The following is a 6,000-nucleotide window of genomic DNA, read 5'->3' on the forward strand; positions in this document are numbered from 1 at the left end:
GGAGTTGGGGGTGGGGGGTCTAGAATTTAATTAAATTAATATTTTTCTACTTTTAAAGTTAAATCTTGCTTGTACGTTACACTAAAACCTAAAGTCATATATAGGATTTTTTTCTAATTAAATATATATAGGATTATATTACTCCCTCCGTTTTAATTTAGATGTCCTAGTTCAGTCAATCACGAATATTTTAGAAAATAAAGAGGGATTCTTGAATTTTAAGAATAACAATATACCCTATATAAGTTTTAAGGAGAGTTTGAAAGGGTAGTGTATAAATAGTCGTATTTCTGCTTTGTGAAGGTAAATAGATTGTTCTCTTTATAAGACCCTCGATTTGAGTAAAAATATAAAAATTAAGTGCTTAGAACAAATATAATAATGAAAAAGTCTTGCTGAAAAATAACTAAGAAGAGAACAAGTAACAATAAAAAATAATATGATAATTGAAGCAAAAGATATTGTAAATACTGATAAGAGAACTGGATAATACTTGATTAACTATTAGTTTTCTATTTTAATTCTCGACCTCCATGTCTTGTGTGTCAATCCTTACTTCTAGATCTGCCACGTAAGTTACGTCACTGAGCTTGCACTCCAAATTCTTACTGACGTATTTTAAGTGCTTTTAAGCACTTTTGAAATGTTTGGATAAATTTAAAAAGTTCTTATAAGCACTTGGTTTTAAGCTTAAATGATAAATATTAACCAAAAGTCGTCATAACTTATGATTTGTTTTATAAGTCAAAACTAAAAGTCAGTCCAAACATGCTCTTACTCTTGCTCAATCTGAACCCGTTAGACTCTAAAGTCCATCTCTAAACTCCCAGCCTATCATTAACTCCACCATGTGTCTCGTCAATTAAAATTATATCGTCGACATATATCATACTCCGTGACACATTTCATTAGATATGATGCGTCAGTACATCAATCACCATAACTTTGAATCTTATAATCTTAAATTAAAAATATGTATAATTTTTCTTGTGGTCTTAAATTTACCACGTAAAATATTAAAATAAAAATAAGAACAATAACATATTTAATGTAATTCTACAAATAAAATGAAAAAAAATGACATGCATACAATTTTATTCCCTAAGAAATTTTCATACTCTTTGCTCAATGATAAAATTTAAGAACTTATTAAATATTTTTTAAAAAAGGAAAAATTATAATAGTAATAAAATTGACAGCATAACTTTCTATTATTCTGCCCGTTACAATTTGCCTTAATCATGAAAAGAAATTATTATACTCGTCAATATTAAAGAAAAAAAACATTCCCTCATCTTTATTGCAAGTAAATGTTACACCATATACCCCACAATCTTCAATGTAATACCAAAACATCACTTTCCACAACAAACTTTCATAGTTTCTCTTTGATCGCTCGTTTGGATTAATTTATTTTTAGGTATTTTTTATTTTTAAATATTTTTTAAATTTTGAAGTTATTTGGAAAAGTTATAAAGTGATTTTAAGCACTCATTTTTAGATCAATTTTTTTTTTTTTAAAAAAAGAAGTCAGAATCCAAAAGTAAGGTACAATTTACTTAAAAAATTTAGTTTTTGACTTATAAGTTACTTTTAATAAAACGATCCAAACATGTCCTTTCTCTCTTTGTTAATTTTACAAGTTCACAATAAATTTTGAACACTTCATAAATAAAAAACAATTTTTTATAATGATATCTATATTAGTTGATGTATAATATTTAGTGAACTTGAAAAATAATTTTAAATCAATAGTTAATATTAAAGGTAAAATAATAAAAAAAATCATCTTTATCTTTAATAGCTTTATATGACCAACAAGGGTTGTGGTGGAGTGATAAGTACTCATTCATCCTTAACCAGAGTTCTCGGGTTTAAATCCCCCTGAATATGAACTCGCCTTTGTCAAGGAACGTTTTACCCTAATGTGAAACTTTCCGATTCAAATCCAAATTTAGTTGAGCTCCGATATGAGTACCGGACATCGACAATATTTTTTTTATAAGATATTAATTATTTCTCATGTGACTTTGGATGGACAGAAAATAACAAGAAAAAGAGACCACCAAAACTTCCAAAACTGCATTCACTAGAAAAAGAAGCTTTTTCATTTGATTCCTTTTGTAAATATTCCAAATTCTTACTTACTTTACTTTCTATAAGAGTCAAAACGACTAGAAAACGTTTTATAAAGGCAGAGAATATTTCTTGATTTTTTTGTTTATTAAATTATTTTGACTTGCTCAACATTATGGCCAGCAGGAAATGATAAATACTAGATTACAATAGCTGATACTTTTTTAAAAGTTAATCATGTGATGTCAAAATTTTCACTAAAGAATCACCGATCATCATTTGAAGTTTAAAATATTAAAAGGTAAACATACAAAGTAGCTAAGAAAATTCAACAATTTCTATATATACATCAAAGATAATTAAAACATTATATATATAATGTATTTTTTCACTGAAAAGAGTTTGAATTGCCCACATTTAACGCTGACTCTGATAAGTCATGCATTAGTTATTATATTTTATATTATGTATACTATAATACAAGTTATACAAAATCTAATATATAAATAAATCACATTTTAACCAGCAACCAAACGACCATTTATAATATCTTTTAACGAAAGAATTTTTAGTGTTGGAATTTATGTAAAAGAAGATTTAATAATGACTATGTTTACAGCATTAGATACTTTGCTTTGTTTTCATGCATAGATGGAATAATGGAATTTGTCTTGATTCTTTACCCACTAAAAGAAGAAGATTTTTTTTTTTCTTTTTTCAAGAAAGATTTTTCATAATAGTTGTCTAAAGGAACTTGGTAATTATCAAGTATATAAAGGTAATAGGACCTTTTTGGGAATATTAATCATGCAGCCAAAAATAATTATTTTTAAAAATATTATACACTTCATAAGTATCTATTGAGAGAAATTCTTATGAAAAAATATTAAACTATTGTAAACGATTAAAATTTCAGGACGTATGAGTTTTGAAGTTTTGAAATGGTATGAAAAATTCCTTTAAGCAATTTCTGTTTTTACGCTTATGCTTTGTAATTTACATTAAGTAGATTAGCATGGAAGAAGATTGAAGCTGCTAAAGAAGAAGCAATGGCTAAAATTTAAATACTTTGCAAATACTGATTATGTTTTAAAGAACAGTCCTATAAATGGCTATTGGTGCAATGGCTAATGGGGCTTTCTTACTAGGTAATGGGCTTTATTAAGTTCATTCTCTTCTATTATTTTGTTTCCCTTATTTCACTTATGCGTCGTTTGGTAGAGTGTATTAGCAAAAAATAATTAGGGATCCAATTATTTCATTCCATATATATATACAAATTTGTTAGGTGAAAACGGATCAATGTATCCAAATGCAGACAAATGTATATAATTTATTAGGAAATATGGATCAATGTATACCAATGCAAGATTATAAAGATACAATGCAAACTAATGTAAGCCAAATTATTAGGTCAATAAATATCAACGTATTTTGGCATAATACATAAACGTGCTGTTTAACTTAGCCTTATTTGACATCTACACCCTTCAACTTTTGATTTGTACAAGTAGACACTAAACTTATATAAAGTTGAACAAGTAGACACACACGTACTCCTACGCAACATAATACATGTAGAATAGCAAATTATCATGAAAGACGTGTGTGTCTACTTATTCATTATATACCTACTTGTCCACACCCAGAATTGGAGAATGAAGACGTATGTCTACTTATTTAACTTTATATAAGTTTAAGTGGCAGACCAAATTAAAATCACCAATCATGTTTAAGTTGATTTCTATAAATACTCCAATCCAAAACCAAAACCCCATAATCCCATGATTCTTCACTTCTTCAAGAACCCATTCTTCTTACTCATTCACCAAATCCATTAATCTTTTTTGATTCTCTGTTTCATCACCTCCCACTTCAATTCTTGCTCATAAAATCTCATTAGACGCGAATTTATAGCCTAAATATAGAGTACGCGAACTCGTAGAATCTTCATAAAACTAGGTATATTATGTATATATTTTCTAAAATTAGTATAATATTATCTGTTGACATCCCTACTATGGTGCACCTGATTGAATATTGAGTTATTTACCTATATCGAGATGAAGTGTTCCTAACAAAGTTGACTTTGTACTCAAAACTCGAACCTAAGAAGGCTAATCTTGTCCTTCCATCATAATTCAAAAGGAGTTTGAGAGAATGAGGTCGAAGAGGAGGAGGAAGAAGCAAAAGGAGTAGACACCACGCTCCATGGCGATCATCACTCCAACGATAAGGATTTTTGACAGGAGACTCTTGGTGAAAGACAGAACAATATTAACAAATGTAACGGGCAATGAAATAACAACTTCTGGTACTGCATCAAGTCCATCAGAAGGTGTATTTCTTGGTGCAGAATTCGATCAAGACAACAATCGACATGTTGTGCCACTCGGAAAATTACAAGATGTACTGTTCTTTTCTTGTTTCAGATTCAAACTATGGTGGATAGATCAGAAAATGGGAAACAGAGGAAGTGAAATCCCAATGGAAACACAATTTCTCCTAGTCGAAATCAAATATGGATATGATCACCTCTAATCTAGAGGCAGAGCCAGGTAGGATCAATGTTTAAATTATGTGTATATATAGTAGATGTTGAACCACTTTGACTTTTTGTCACCACTTGAATCTAGCAACAACAATGACAATAATATTATGTGTTGTTTTCCTTCCAATAATCGAAGATTCATTTCAAGTTGTTCTTCAGGGGAATCCTGGAAGCCGGCCTCGAAAGTCTCAGCACCGGTGGTTTCCAGCCAAAATTCATCATCATTGACGACGGGTGGCACTCCGTTGGTGGTGGTGATCCTGGTAAAGATATGGCACCTGGGCCTAACTCAACCCCAAAAGCTAGCTCATGAGGAGAGGATTGCCCAAGTCCATATAAGGAGACCACTAGTCCATTCCGCAACCAATGTGAAACTTTTACCCACTCTAACAATTCCCAGGTCTAACAGGGATAAAGGAAAATGAAAAATTTCGGAATAAGGAAGATCCAACGGTTGGGATTAAAAATATTGTTAGTATAGCTAAAGAGAAATATTTCGAATATGGTTGTTTGGTACGAAGGGAAATATGTTTCGAAAAATAATTTCTAATTCTTTCATGTTTTAAATGTTGGAAAATGAGTCATACCTGAAGTAAGGAAAATATTTCTCAAAACTCGATGACTTTTATCCAACCGATCGATCCAATAGTTCACATTGCTAGTGTGGCATACAACAATGTGTTAGTTCCTTGGAGAAATTATGCAGCCTGATCATTGGACATGTTCCACTCTCTTCATCCAGCGGCTGAGTATCATGGCTCAGCGAGGGTGTTGAGTGGTGGACCTATCTATGTTAGGTAAGAACTTTATTATGTCTTATATGAATCCTTGTTTTGTAATGACAAATTATTATGTGAAACCAACTCAGAGGCGATATTGAAGTTGCAAGTATAGATATGAAGAAGGAAAACTCAAAAAGTGGGATTGGGACTTAGATTTATGATAACTTGAATGTTTTGTACACCAGATCGTCTTTTTTTTTCCCTTACAAGATTATGATGGTTGGATCAACTTGTGCGAACATCAATTATTCTATTAGATACTTGCTATCTCCTATCAACATGGTACATGTAATGACCCGAAAGGTCATTTTTGGAAATTTGGATTATTCATTTAACTTGAGTTAATTAATTGATAGATAATTGTAGATAATTGACAGTTAATGGGCTAAAGTGATCATTTATTTAAAAGAGCAACTTTCACATATAGCAAACACAAAATTCATATTTGTATGCTATAGCAAAGTTTGCATAATTATGCTCTATAGCAAACATATCTATGTATAATTCGCTATACATATACAAAAGAAAGCAGTTGTATACAAAAGATCAATTGTATAATCTGTGTATGTATAAAACGAGAAAGAGAGAAAG

At 30.3% G+C, this 6,000-nt stretch overlaps 1 long non-coding RNA gene across 1 annotated transcript in view; it reads left to right on the plus strand.

Moving 5' to 3' along the window:
- The first annotated feature begins 3,457 nt into the window (after positions 1-3,457).
- The window catches only part of LOC107062803 (uncharacterized), a 4,921-nt gene continuing 2,378 nt past the window's right edge, over positions 3,458-6,000 (plus strand). Inside the window, exons 1-2 of the long non-coding RNA XR_001474858.1 lie at positions 3,458-4,634; positions 4,787-5,424. This is a non-coding gene — a long non-coding RNA (uncharacterized lncRNA). The remainder of the gene's footprint in view (positions 4,635-4,786; positions 5,425-6,000) is intronic.

This window comes from Solanum tuberosum, unplaced genomic scaffold, assembly GCF_000226075.1.
Source record: "Solanum tuberosum cultivar DM 1-3 516 R44 unplaced genomic scaffold, SolTub_3.0 scf00272, whole genome shotgun sequence".
In the NCBI taxonomy this organism is placed as follows: domain Eukaryota; kingdom Viridiplantae; phylum Streptophyta; class Magnoliopsida; order Solanales; family Solanaceae; genus Solanum; species Solanum tuberosum.